General features: G+C 43.8%; 1 long non-coding RNA gene across 4 annotated transcripts in view; it reads right to left on the reverse strand.

Moving 5' to 3' along the window:
- Positions 1-5,399: 5,399 nt before the first annotated feature.
- Positions 5,400-14,657, reverse strand: part of LOC107127271 (uncharacterized) — a 63,516-nt gene continuing 54,258 nt past the window's right edge. For 2 of the 4 annotated variants that reach the window (XR_006691775.2, XR_010578054.1), the window contains 2 exons: positions 9,834-9,884; positions 5,400-7,363 (listed from right to left, as the gene is read on the reverse strand). This is a non-coding gene — a long non-coding RNA (uncharacterized lncRNA). Of the gene's footprint in view, positions 9,885-14,657 lie in introns of all 4 variants that reach the window. The other 2 variants (XR_012419203.1, XR_010578055.1) reach the window with 1 other exon arrangement.

Here is a 14,657-nt window from a genome sequence, read left to right on the forward strand (position 1 = left end):
GACTTGTGATTCTTCCTATCACTTGAACTCTTGGAGATCACTGTAGGACTATTAATTGACCTAATTTTAGTATTGCTGTTTCTCAGTGAATAGGGAACCCCAAGGAGAGGGAGAAATATGGGAGAATAGTGGGTCTTTGGAGCAGTCAGAACACACACATTTGGCCAGGTGGACTGGCTCACACCCATAATCCCACACTTCCATCAATCATCCTCCCCACAGGAAGACCAAATTTAATATCTACACAAAAAACACCATCAGAAGAACTGAAAATCAAGTGAGCAATCACAGTACCTAATTTTACCTATAGATTCCAGAAAAAGATAATGAAGAGGGCAGGAAAGACAATCTTGAATTGCCAACACCACCCCTCCTCAATCCTCCAGCAGTGGCTGCGGGGCATGGAAAGAGAATCTGTGCACTTGAGGGAGGGAGAGCACAGTGATTGTGGAACTTTGCATTGGAACTCAGTGCTGCCAACACTGGGCAGAACAACATCCATGGAGGAAGCATTTAGGCAAGTTCTAGCCAGAGGGAAATCATACATCCAGAAATGGGAACTTGAGTTTCAGCATGCCTTAACCACCACAGGCTAAAGTGCTCTGGGGTTCTAAATAAATTTGAAAGGCAGTCTAGGCCACAAAGACTGCAACTCCTGGGCAAGTCCTAATGCTGTGCTGGGGTCAGAGCCAGTGGAGTTGGGGGTATGCAACCTAATGAGACACAAGCCAAAGCAGCTAAGAGAGTGCTTGCACCACCCTTCTCCAATCACAGGCAGCATAGCTTGTAGCTCTGAAAAAGACCCCTCCTTCCACTTGAGGAGAGGAGAAGGAAGATTAAAGAGGACTTTGTCTTGCAATTTGGGTACCAGGTTGGCAACAGTAAGAGTCCTGAGACTCTGTCCTGAGACTCTTACTGAGTCCAGGCAGAGTCCTGAGACTCCCATTCCAGAATCTATCTCCTGGGCAACCTAGACACACCCTGGACCAGAAGGGAACCCCGTGCCTTGAAGGGAAGGACTCAGTCCTGGCAGGATTCATCACCTGCTGACTAAAGAGCTCTTAAGCCCTTAACAAACAGCAGTGATACCAAAGTAGTACAACACGCGCATTGGGTGAGACTCTGAGACACGGTAGTTTCAGGTGTGACCCAGCACATTCACAGCTGTGGTGGCTATGAAGAGGGACTCCTGCTTGAGAAAAGCAGACAGAAGAGTAAAGCGGACTTTTTCTCGCAGCTTAAACACCTGCTCAGCCATAGTGGAGTAGAGCACCAAGCAGGCTCTTGGGATCCCCCGCTCTGGGCCTTGGCTTTGGATGGCATTTCTGGACCTGCCCTGGGGCAGAGGGGAGCCCACTTCTCTGAAGGGTGAGTCCCAGGCCTGGCAGCATTCACCACAAGCTGACTGGAGAGCCCTGGGGCCTTCAGTGAACACTGGCAGTAGCCTGATAGTACTTCCCACTAGCCTGTGATGATGATGGACACAGGCAGAGACTCTTCTGCCTGGGAAAAGGGAAGGGAAGAGTGGAAGGACTTTGTCTTGTGGCTTGGGTGCCAGCTCAGCTGCAGTAGAATAAAGGTAGTTTTTAGCTCCACTCTTTGGCTCCTGGATGGCATCTCTGGACCTGCCTGGGGCCTAGGGGAACTTGTTGCCCTGTAGGGAAAGACACAAGCCTGACTTGCTTTGCTATCTGCTGATTATAGAGCCCTAGGTCCTTGAGAGAACATAGGCGGTAGCCAGGTAGTTTTACAGTGGGCCTTCAGTGAGACACAGTGCCACGCTAGCTTCAGGCCTGAACCAGTGCAGTCCCAGTGGTAATGGCCACAGAGGTGCTTGTGTCATCCCTTCCCCAGCTCCAGAGAGCTTAGCACAGACAGAGAGACTTTGTTTGTTTGACAAAAGTAAGGGAAGAGAAGAGTCTCTGCCTGGTAATCCAGAGAATTCTTTCAGACCTTATTCAAGACCTCCAAGGTGGTACCTCTACAAGTCTTCAAGAAACACAGTGTTACTGGGCTTGGGGTGCCCCCTAATGCAGGTAAAGCTGCAGTGGCCAAAAACTCAAATCACAACACCCAAGTGCCCTTGTGTACCTGGAAAACCTTCCCAAAAGAACAGGTATAAACAAGCCCAGACTGTGAAGACTACCATAAATACTTAACTCTTCCATGCCCAGACACTGAAGAACATCCACGAGCATCAGGGCCATACAGGAAAACATGACCTCAACAAACGAACTAAATAAGGCACCAGGGGCCAATTCCAGAAAGAGAGAATTCACTGTTTTGAGGAAACTCAAAGAAATCCAAGATAACACAGAGAAAGAATTCAGGTTCCTATCAGATACATTTAACAAAGAAATTAAAACAAAAAGAATCAAACAGAAATTCTGGAGTTAAAAAAATGCAGTCAACATACTGAAGAATGCATCAGGGTCTCTTAATAGCAGAATTAATCAAGCAGAAAAAAGAATTAGGATGAAGGATACAAAGTATTGACCCTGGGTGTGTCTGTGAGGGTGTTGCCAAAGGAGATTAACATTTGAGTCAGTGGACTGGGAGAGGCAGACCCACCCTCAATCTGGGTGGGCAACATGTCAAAACCCCGTCTCTACCAAAAATACAAAAAAGGAAAAATTAGTTAAGCATGGTGGCATGCACCTGTAGTCCTAACTAATCAGGAGGCTGAGGTGGGAGGATAGTTGAGCCCGAGAGGTTGAGGCTGCAGTGAACCAAGATCAAGCCACTGCATTCCAGCCTGGGCACGACAGACTAAGACTCTGCCTTAAAAAAAAAAAAAAAAAAAAGAAAGAAAGAAAGAAAGAAAAGAAAAGAAAGAAAAACTTCAAATAAGCAATCTAATGATGCATCTTAAAGAACTAGAAAAGCAAGAGCAAACCAAACCCAAAGTTAGTAGAAAAAAAGAAATAATAAAAATCAAAGCAGGGCCAGGCACAGTGGCTCATGCCTGTAATTCCAGCACTTTGGGAGGCCAAGGTGGGCAGATCACAAGGTCAAGAGATCGAGACCATCCTGGCCAATGTGGTGAAACCCCATCTCTACTAAAAATACAAAAATTAGCTGGACGTGGTGGCACACGCCTGTAGTCCCAGCTACTGAGGAGGCTGAGGCAGGAGAATTGCTTGAACCTGGGAGGCGGAGGTTGCAGTGAGCCGAGATCACACCACTGCACTCCAGTCCGGGCAACAGAGCACGTCTCCAACTCAAAACAAAAAATAAAAATAAAATAATAAAATAAAAGCAAAAATAAATAAAACTGAAATGAAGAAAATAAGACAAAAATCAACAAAACAAAAAGTTGTTTTTTAAAAAAGATAAAGAGAATTGATAAACCTTTAGCCAGACTAAGAAAAAGAGAGAGAAGACCCAAATAAATAAAATCAGAGATGAAAATGGAGCTATTACAACCGATACTACAGAAATTCAAAGGATCTTTAGAGGTCACTATGAGCGACTATATGACAATAAATGGGAAAACCTAAAATTCACCCTGATGTGATAGTTACACATTGTATCCTGTATGAAAACATCTCATGTAACTCATAAGTATATACACCTACTGTGTATCCATCAAAAATGTTTAAAATAAAATAAAAATAAAGTGAAGCTTAATAAAATGAGGTGTGCCTATACCTGTCTCCTGGAATTGCTGTAGGGATTATTTGAAATGAAGCATGTAGTGTACTAAGGACAGCATCTAGCATATTTCTAATTGAGTATTAGTGAGTGTTTAACTCCATAAAAATAGACATTGTTATAATTCCAAGCGATCATTGCTCAGAAGAATCATCAAGTTTAATAGAAACTCCTTGAAAATCAATGTTCAGAGAGAGAATAATTCAAAGAGACCTCTAATAATTTTCAGCTCAGTAAAAAGAAAAAAAAAAAAAAAGCCTGGATACACACTTTAGTTGTTGGGATACGGATAAACATCTTCACGTCTCACCCTGAAGAGTCCACGGAGCTGCCATGTGAGAAACAGCTTCATTGTTACATTGTGGAGTATCTGCCAAGAGGAATTTTGGGTTAAGCCTCATATTTGAAACCACCGTTGGTTTTGTATGACCCTGGCAGCTTAATCCAATGACCTGTATCTCCCAATTGGTATCATAAGGGCCCCTCTTTGTGCGTAAGTTTCAGTGCTGCAGAGGATGAACACCCATCGACTTGGGTGTTTCAACATGCCCGGGTCAGACATCTTCCCCAGGTGCCTTGGAAAAGTGTGTCTCTCTCGGTCAGCTGCCCTAAGAAATCTCATTGCATGTCTCTTCTTTGGGCCTCAAACATCTTTCCCATTCTAACATTTTAGACTCTTTAAAAACGTTTTCTTCTGAAAAAAATTCTTCCTGACATTGAATTAATGCCTTTAAAGGGGTTTCAGTAAGGTATAATTTCTTATGTGCACCCACTGAGGGAAAGTAATGTTTTGGAAATATAATGAACCTGAGAAGCTTCCCCATTCATAGAATTATAGCAAACATTAAATAAGGTAAATGTCTGAACTGAGGGAAATCTTCAGAATGAAGTGTCACAGTCCTCCCTCTGGGTGGAAATAAAAAACCGAGGCTCCCCTTCACCCTGGGCTTCCCGTGGTGAAATTGTTGTCATATACCCCATATTTGAAGTGAAACCACCTTCAAATACCCTTCAAACTGGATGAAATTTATCCAGCTGTTTTCACATGTTGTGGAGCCAAGGAAACAGAGAGAAACTGAGTTATGGTTATGTAACTTCTGCTGCTGCTGCTGCTGAATAATGAGCCAGTGGACATATGAGATTGTCAGCCTGGCTTAAAGGCCCTGCCTGAGCAGAGGCAGACAGTACCCACACTCGGCAAGCCTTCAGCAAATGCTGCTGTTACGTGAAAGACCCAGAGTGCAAATGCACATATGCCCCATCATTGTCTCCATCAAAAACAAGTGAGGAGACACAGGTAAAGTAAAAAGACTGCTGGAAAATACACCCAATGTCAGTCATAGTTGCAGTTGGGCACAGGGATTCTTTCTCTTACTGCTTTTCAATATTTTCTCATTTTTCTTGAATAAACAAGTATTATGTTCATCATGAAAACAGCACAGGGTGTTACTCAATTTTGAAAGATATTTTTAAGAAGCTCTACTTTGTCTACTCTCAGTCTTTACAAATCAAATACTTTCCAGATCTCTGAAATGCTCTGTGAGAAGGGACATGAGGAAGATTTTTGAAAACTGACAGGGAATCATCCTCTGGCAATAAGGCTAATTGTCTTTCTTTCCTTCTTTTTCTTTTTTTTTTTTCTGTCTTTCTCCCTCTCCCGCTTTTCTTTCTGTCTTCTTTCTTTTTTAGGGGGGTGGGGGGGGTGGGACAAATGGGGCTAAATCAATGATTTACAGCTGTGAGAGTTGCCACATTTATTTCTTTAATTACTTTTTCTACCAACATTTTCTATTGCCAAAGCTTCCTGTGCAAAATGAAAACATACAAACATTCAGAAGTTGTTATTATTTTTGCAAGCAACACAGAAATTAATTTCTTCTAAAAGCAACCAGACCATGTGGGTCAATTTTTTTAAGTTCCTCTTTTACACTTGGATATTTAGTAGCCAAAAACTGCTAGAATTCTCTTTACAGAATCCAAGCAATGTTAAAGGCATTGACCTCCGTTAAACTCCTGACCAGCCCAACTAGTGAATAAAGTAAACAAAAATCCCACAACTAAAGCTTGATTTTATGCTCCAGCTGTGGGACAGGATGTGGATATTTTAAAACAAACAAGCCAACAACAAAATGCAACCACCGCTACCAATTCCCAAGCACCAGGGTGTGGTCCCAATTCCTCAGAGGAGCACGCGTCCTTCTTTCCCGAAGTACTCCTGCAGTAAATCCTTGATTGAAACATGACTCAGAACTCCTTGACGACGGAGCTGAGCTGGAATTCCCCTGGCGTTCATGAAAAGCTCTGACTCAGGTAGTCTGTGTGGACAGACTTAGCACAGGTTGGTACAGCGGTTGACAATCTGCACTGAGGAGATTACTGTTCTCCTGTGATAGGCGCAGTCCTGACATTTTGTAGAGAAAGGAGGGAAGGGAATCTTCTCACATATTTCATCTCATTTCATCTGCACAACAACCCTATGAGGTGAGGATTATTGTTCCCATTTTACAGATGAGGAAACTGAGGCCTCAAGAAGCAAAGTGATTTGAATGAGAATTACCCAAAAAGTTAGTGACAGAGCCAGAAGTAAATCCAGATCCCCATAACAATTGCCCAGTAAGAGAGGAATGGAAATTCCCTGGTATGAAGGATGCATTCCAGGAATCTTGATTAGGAACTCAGGATTCATTCTATAAATCTCTATTAGGAATTCTCAGACACGATGTTTTTCTTTTCTTTTCTTCTTCATTTTTAAAATTTTATTTATTTATTTATTTGTTTGTTTGTTTGTTTGTTTATTTATTTATTTTGAGACAGGATCTGGCTCTATCACCCAGGCTGGAATGCAGTGGCTCCATCGTGGCTCACTGCAGCCTCAACTTCCCGGGTTCAAGCAATCCTCCCCACTCAGCCTCCCAAGTAGCTGGGACTACAGGCATACACCATTACACCTGGCTAATTTGTTTTTGTATTTTTTGTAGAGACTGGGTTTCACCATGTTGCCTAGGCTGGTCTCGAACTCTTGAAGTCAAACGATCCACCCACCTTGGCCTCCCAAAGTGCTAGGATTACAGAAATGAGCCACGGCTCCCGGCCTTGTTCTTTATCCAAAAGTTCAAGCATCTTAACCTGACCCTTTGTCAAAGAGCGTTTCTGAAAAGTTTGAGGAAAGGTGGAGGGCCAGGTGCAGTGGCTCATGCCTATAATCCAGGCATTTTGGGAGGCTGAGGCAGGAGAATCCCTCCAGCCCAGGAGTTCGAGACCAGCCTGGGCAACATAATGAGGCTCCATCTCTACAAAAAATAAAAATAAATTAGCTGGGCGTGGTAGTGCATGTCTATAGTCCCAGCTACTTGGGAGGCTGAGTGGGGAGAACCGCTTAAGCCTGGTAAAGGCTGCAGTGAGCTGTGATGGTGCCACTGTACTCCAGCCTGGGTGGCAGAGCTAGATCCTGTCTCAAAACGAAAAGGAAAGAAAAGCAGAAAGAAAAGGTGGAGTTATTTTTTAAATGGCACTTCTGCTGACAGTGTGCCTTATGTAGCCTGTCACCATAGCAACCGTAACTTTCCTGTAGAGTTGGCGACTAGGTCTCAGGAGATGAGGAAGGTGCTTCTATCTTGTCTCTGAATCTTGTCACCCGATAGCACAGGAGCCAGCTCTTCTGGCCTAATCCTCAAATGGCCACAGTTCCCTTAGCAGGCTTCACTTTAGCCTAGGGGGTTATGGGGTTGGAAGACAATGGGTAAATATTTTAGGATGAACTCCTCATAAAAGAACAGGGAGGCCTGGGAGTGAGTTTCCCCCAATCTAATCTGTTCTTGGTTGGACAACAATCTTTAGGACTGTGCTAGTTCACAGTAAAGGGACAGACTGTTTACTGCCAACTTTATCTAGGTTGCAATGCGGTGTTAAAATAAGGAGAAAATGCTTTTTGAAAAAAATATATACCATGAGGAAATTTTTTTTCAGAATTAGCAGTACATTATAAGGCACCCAGATGATATGTCTATCCTAAAGCCCCTTAACCACTATAAAACCTTGCCGCTCTAGAATCTCGGCAGGATTTTAGACGAGGCACTAGTTTAGGGAGGAAGAAGGTCAGCATGTGTTCACTTGGAGTAGAGATAGATTTCCTTCTTTTTGAAGAGGAAGAGCAGAGGTGGAAATACATGACCTGAAATAGATGTAAAAATGTGTCCCCTCAACAGGCCTTGGTTCCCACAGCTGAACTGCTGATGCTGCAAGCAGGCCTGTGCTTCATATGAAAATGACCACTTAATTTTGGCTCTAATTTCCTTTTGGTCATAATTACCTGTTATTATAATAATCTTATTACCACAATACAAAACTCCAGACACTAGAGAAGATATAAAAAATCACCACTAATCCTACCACCAACCAATAACAACGTTTTAGAGGGGCTTTTTTCCTTCAAGTCTTTTTCCCTGTCTGAGCTTCATTCAGCCATTCAATAAATATTTGTTGAGCAGCAACTACAAGTCAGACACCGTGCTCTTTTCCACTGTGGTAGTCATTGTGGTAGACACAATCTTTTCCCCATTTTCACCAAATAGTATGAACAGCTTATATTTCCAGCATTAGAAAAGATAAAGACAACTGAAAAACACCCCAAATTAAACTCTGTTCTTGAGGCCAGAGGTGATGCCCCCGGGGCCTCTTGGGATATCCCAGAGGCAGGAGGTACTGCAGGGTCTGATGTCTGGAGGTTTCATGTTCATTTCTGCTGGGGAGAGCAGGCTGCTTTAACTGCTTGAAGAGCAGTGCTGGTCACTCATCTCTGGGCAGCTCCATGGCCCCAGTCACACACAAGCCCTCTCAACAGGAGAAGCATCCTCATCTGATAGGAGCAGGCCTTTCCACACCACACACCCCACACCTACTCTTACCTTCGCTGACCTGAGGCTTGGGCAGGCTGGAGGTCTTAGTCACTTTGTCACAAAAAAGAGCACAAAACCTCTAGATAGTCCATCGTGCCCTTGATCCCTTGGAAAAACCAAGCTACCAGCCCCTGCTTGCCAGTGTTGCACCTGTGACAGTCAGCCTGAGGTTTCACTGTCTGAGTCCCTGGCCCCCTGCCCTGCCCACACAGGGATGTAAATACAAAACCACCACATCTTGGGAATCTGACACCTAGCCTGGGGTTCCCAGTGTCTCTGCCCTACCTCCTAGGAATGCCAGCACTTTCCTCTCCTGCTTGCCTCCACCCCCTCACTCTCTGCCCTCCCCTACTGCAGGGCCTAAGCTGCTCTCCTCACAGGTTCACTGGTGCCCCCTATCCAAGCCTCTCAAGGGAAATTGAGCTGATAGAAGATGGAGAAATGGGTCCAGCAGACCGTTGGAGGCCTTCTCATCATGCTAGGGAGCTTGCTGAAGAGGAGGCCCCAAAGAAATGTGGGGTGTTCACTTCTGTGTTCGTCCATTTTGCATTGCTATGAAGTAATTCCTGAGACTGGGTAACATAAAGAAAAGAGGTTTATTTGGCTCACAGTTCTGCAGGCTGTACTAGCATGGCACCGGCATCTGCTCAGCTTCTGGTGAGGCCTCAGGAAGCTTTTACTCATGGCAGAAAGCAAGGGGGGAGTAGGCATGGAATATGGTAGGACAGGAAGCAAGAGAGAGTGGGAAGGCCCCAGACTCTACTTTTTATACATTTATTTTTTGAGAGAAGGTCTTGTTCTATCACCCAGGCTGGAGTGCAGTGGTACAACCATGGCTCACTGCAGCCTCAACCTCCTGGGCTCAAGTGAGCCTCCTACCTCAGCCTCCCAAGTAGCTAGGACTGCAGGCACATGCATCATACTTGAGAAAATTTTTTTATTCTTTGTAGAGATGGGGTTTTGCCACATTGCCCAGGCTGGTCTTGAATTCCTGGGCTCAAGCAATCCTCCCTACTTGGCTTCTCAAAGTGCTGGGATTATAGGTGTGAGCCACTGCACCTGGTCACAGACGCTTTTTAATAATGAGATCTCACGGTAACTAATAGAGTGAGAACTCACTCATTACCCAAGGACCTCACCAAGATGTTCATGAGGGACCTTCTCCATGACCCAAACACCTCCAATCAGGCCCCACCTCCAATACTGGGGATCACACTTCAGCATGAGATTTACAGAGGACACACATCCAAACCATATCCACCTCCCTCCCCATTCACTACTCACCACAACTCCTGCCACCATCCTTGTTCTTGGAGTGAGCAGCACAGGTGGAGACTGAAAAAAATAATCATATTAATAACAATAACAGTCAAAATTTCCTGATGACAACAATGAGCCAGGAACAGTTCTAGGTTCTTCATGCATATCAGCTCATTCATTTAATCCTTGGAATACATTGGTTATCATCCCCATTTTATATGTGAAAAATGTTAGCCTTAGAGGGATTATATGACTTTCCCAAGGTCACACAGCTACTAAGTGGAAGAAGTGATTTGTAGTCCCTAAGTCTCACTCCAGAGCAAGGTTCCCAATTGCCATCCTATACCACCTCCTGTTCCATTTACTCAATACCAACTATGTGCCAGGCCTTATGCTGGGTCCTTTGTATGGGTGTATTAGTCCATTCTCCATGCTGCTATATGGACATATCTGAGACTGGCTAATTGATAAAGGAAAGAGGTTTAATGGACTCACAGTTCCACATGGCTGGGAGGGCCTCACAATCATGGCAGAAGGTGAAGGAGGAGCAAAGGCATGTCTTACATGGCATCAGGCAAGAGAGCATGTGTAGGGCACCAACCCTTTATAAAACCGTCAGATCTCATGAGACTTATTCACTCTTATGAGAACAGCCTGGGAAAGCCCAGCCCCATGATTTAATTACCTCCCACTAGGTTCCTCCCATGACACATGGGGACTATGGGAGCTGTAATTTAAGATGAGATTTCAGTGGGGACACAGCCAAACCATATCAATGGGTTTCTCTAATCTCAAAACAATCCTGCAAAGGAGGCAGTATCTCATAGTAGTAAGCAACCTTTAGGATTCAAATGGACTTTACCTAAAATCTTTTAAATTCAATTAAAGCAATCACCTCTAGTTTTGTGCCCTCCCCAAAACTCCTGACTAACATCGATTTGAGAGTGGGAGAGACCCATGTTAAAATCCCAGCCCTTGCTGGCATGGTCATGTAGGCCTGTGGTCCCAGCTACTCGGGAGGCTGAGACAGGAAGATGGTTTCAACCCAGGAGTTCAAGGCTGCAGTGACCTATGATTATGCCACTACACTGCAGCCTGGGTGACAAAATGAGACTCTGTCTCTAAAAAGAAAATAAGAAAAAAAATCCCAGCTCTTACACATAACAGCTTTGTGATCTTAAGCCTCCATTTCTTCATATATAAAATGGAGGTAATAACATCTCCCTAACAGAATTGCTGGGGGGTGGGATCAGTTAAGTGAGAAAATGCAGGGAAAATACAAAATACTGGTATTGGTGTCCAAAAAAATAGCAATAGTATTAGTAATAAACAATAACTATGAGAACCATGACACATGCACTCAGGGTTTCTTAGCTCCAAATTCCAGAATCTTTTCCACTTTGCAAAGCACATTGCACTTCTGAGTCTGCGACAAATGTCCCAGTGGTGTAACAAAAGTTCTTACTTGAGTGATAGAAAATCCTATATTTTTTGAAACACTTGTTTGCTTTTATAGGGCATGCCTGTAGTGCTGAGAAATATGACCTTTTCTAACTTTTTATAAAGGATACACTTCTCTGCAGCCCCCTCATCACAACTTTGCTGCAAAAGTTCAGCAAGTTGGGCTCATGGGATGTCAGAAACAAATTTAGCAGTATTTAATCCAATACCCTTCATTCTACAAGGGAAACAACATGATATGATTTTGCCCTTTGACAATTTGATTTGAGCACTTTGAATCATATTGCCCAATCAAAAAGTGAGGATAATATGCCTACTCCACTTACCTGAATGATATATTTCCTATGCTAAAGAAACGGGAGTATTCAATAATACTTGCTAAAGCACAGTAAGGAAGACTTTATTCGTGATCATTGCAATAGGTACAGGGAGCACTGTAATGGGATTTTGCACAGTGGGAGAGAGATTCGGTTTAACACTGAATATAACATGGGCAAGTGTGAATTTATAGCCAAGAAGCAGGATGGGAGTGGGTGGATGGAAAATTACTAAGAAATTAGTAAGGAGAATTCTGGCTAAACTGACTATTATTGCTTGGATCTATGTTTCCACCAAATCTCATGTCAAATTGTAATCCCCAACATTGGAGGTGGGGTCTGGTGGGAGGTGATTGGCTCATGGGGTGGTCCTTCATGAATAGTTTAGCACCATCCTGTTGGTTTGGTGCTGTTCTTGGGATAGTGAGTGAGTGATCACAAGACCTGGTTGCTTAAAAATGTGTGGCACCTCTTCCCCTCCCTCTCTTTCCTTCTGCTCCAGCCATGTGATATGCCGGCTCCCACTTTAGCTTCTGCCATGATTGTAAGTTTTCTGAGGCCTTCTCAGAAACCAAGCAGATGCCAGTATCATGCTTCCTGTGCAGCCTGCAGAACTGTGAGCCAATTAAACCTCTTTTCTTTAAAAATACCCCCTTCTCAGGTACTTGTATATAGTAGTGCAAGAACTGACTAAAACACAGACCTAACAGGATTCTTGCTGAAGGCAGGCCAGGGTGGTCTGAGGTCACCTGAGGGATGGTGGAGGATGAGAAACCTGATCATATACAAAGGGTGGGGCATTCTTGCTAAAATGACTTAGCAGGGTATTTGTTAAAACTGTATTTTGTAAGGAAGTGTACAGATGGGCCTAGAAAAAGTTTCAGGAGCACGATTAAAGTCTCATTAAGCAAATAATTTTTGTCACCTAACACTTCTCCTTTCTCTCTTCCTCAATTTCCCATAAAACAAAAAAGGCCATTTCTTTTTTTTTTTTTTTTTTTTTTTTTTGAGACAGAGTCTCACTCTGCTGCTCAGACTGGAGTGCATTGGTGCAATCTTGGCTCATTGCAACCTCCACCTTCCTGGGTGAAGTGATTCTTCTGCCTCAGCCTCCTGAGTAGCTGGGATTACAGGTGCCCACGACCACACCCAGCTAATTAAAAAATAAGGCCATTTCTGCTGTGGCGGTATATCAGGAGGAAAGCAAAATGGTTGACGCTGCACACAAATTCCAGGGATATTTGCATTGGAAAGGAAGTGTAAAATTTTCAAAAGTTTCAGCATGCTGGGAGCATTTTGAATCATGGGCAGTGGCAATGGCAAGAGTAACTTTCTTTGCATTGTATCTGACCCTACTTACAAATAAAGTTCTTCTGGCAAGCTCCTAATTGTAGTACAAAAAGTACAGAGCCTTGAATCAGCAAATCCGCCTGAAAGTTAATCTTGTCAACCACTATCTCTTTGACTCTGGAGTTAATTGATTCCTCCGAGCCTTAGTTTTCCTATCTGTAAAACAGGGGAAAATAATACCCAATTGTTCATTCTGTTGTGAGGACCAAAGTAAATAACAGACGTGAAAGCATTTTGAAAACCCTGGATAGCTACAGAGATGCAAGATGTTGTTGTGGATAGTAATAATTAAAATCTAAATTGTCACTCTAAAGCATAAGACTAACAGCAACCTCACTTCCCGTTTAATTCCTGGTAAAAAGCATTTTCCAGAATGACATCCAGCTTTCGTCTGTGGTTGCATAGTTTACTGGTAAGTACTTGTGTACGGGTGGCAAGCAAAGTTCCCAGATGTGTCTAAGCCAATAGTCACACCAGAGACACATCATTTCAGGGTATGATTCCTTCTCTCCGAAAAACAGGAAAAAGGGTTTTAAGAAGTGGCACACACTTGGCCTGTTTAAGGGCAGCAAGGAAGCCAGTATGGTGAGCCGAGTGAGCGAGGGAAAAGGTGGTAGGAAATGAGATGAGAGACGCAGGAAGAGCCAAGCGCCCGTCAGGTCATCAAGAGGAATTTGGATTTTCCTCCAAGAGGGAAGAAACTGACTGGCTTTGAGCAGAGAATGAGATAATCTAACTCGAGTTTTTACCAGATCATTTTAGGGCAAGAGTACAAGCAAGGGGCCAGTGAGAAGACTGTTGCCATAAACCTGACAAGAGGCATGGTGGCTTGTGCCAGGGTGTTAGCAGTGTAGGCCATGAGATGTGACTAAGCTCTGAATATGAGCAAGGGTGTGTAGGAGAGAACGGTGTCAAAGGTCATCTAGGAACTGTGGCTTGAGCAACTGGAGAGAAGATAGTGGAGCAGGGCTTAGGGAGACCAGGAGTTCTGCTTGCAGTTTTGTTTTGCTTTTAAAATAGCTGAAAGAATTAAACTTTTGAGTTTCATTAATACATTTTTCTATATGCAATTTTTTTAAATTTAGGCACACCTAAAGCACATTATACTTTTCAAAGCAGTTTCTCATCCATTATCTCATTTGATCCTTCAAGTAACCTTGTGAGGTTGCTGCTACTAGCCCCACTGTATGTGTTAAGAGTTTGAGCAGAGAAGTAGATTCACTAAGACTGACGTAGCATAAGGAATGTATTCTAGAAATTAGATCTTGGCCGGGCGCGGTGGCTCAAGCCTGTAATCCCAGCACTTTGGGAGGCCGAGACGGGCAGATCACGAGGTCAGGAGATCAAGACCATCCTGGCTAACACGGTGAAACCCCGTCTCTACTAAAAAGTACAAAAAACTAGCCGGGCGAGGTGGCGGGCGCCTGTAGTCCCAGCTACTCAGGAGGCTGAGGCAGGAGAATGGCGGGAACCCGGGAGGCGGAGCTTGCAGTGAGCTGAGATCTGGCCACTGCACCCCAGCCTGGGCGACAGAGCGAGACTCCGTCTCAAAAAAAAAAAAAAAAAAAAAAAAAAGAAATTAGATCTTACGCAACTGCATTGGCTGCTGAAGTGTCTGTGTTGGGTGTTGTGCCTAAAGTTCACACAGGTCAGCCAGGCTGGAAGTCAGGAAGGACAGCTGGACATGAACTGATGGAGACCAAGAATGAACTGGAACTTA

Source organism: Macaca fascicularis, chromosome 1 (genome assembly GCF_037993035.2).
Source record: "Macaca fascicularis isolate 582-1 chromosome 1, T2T-MFA8v1.1".
Classification (NCBI taxonomy): Eukaryota; Metazoa; Chordata; class Mammalia; order Primates; family Cercopithecidae; genus Macaca; species Macaca fascicularis.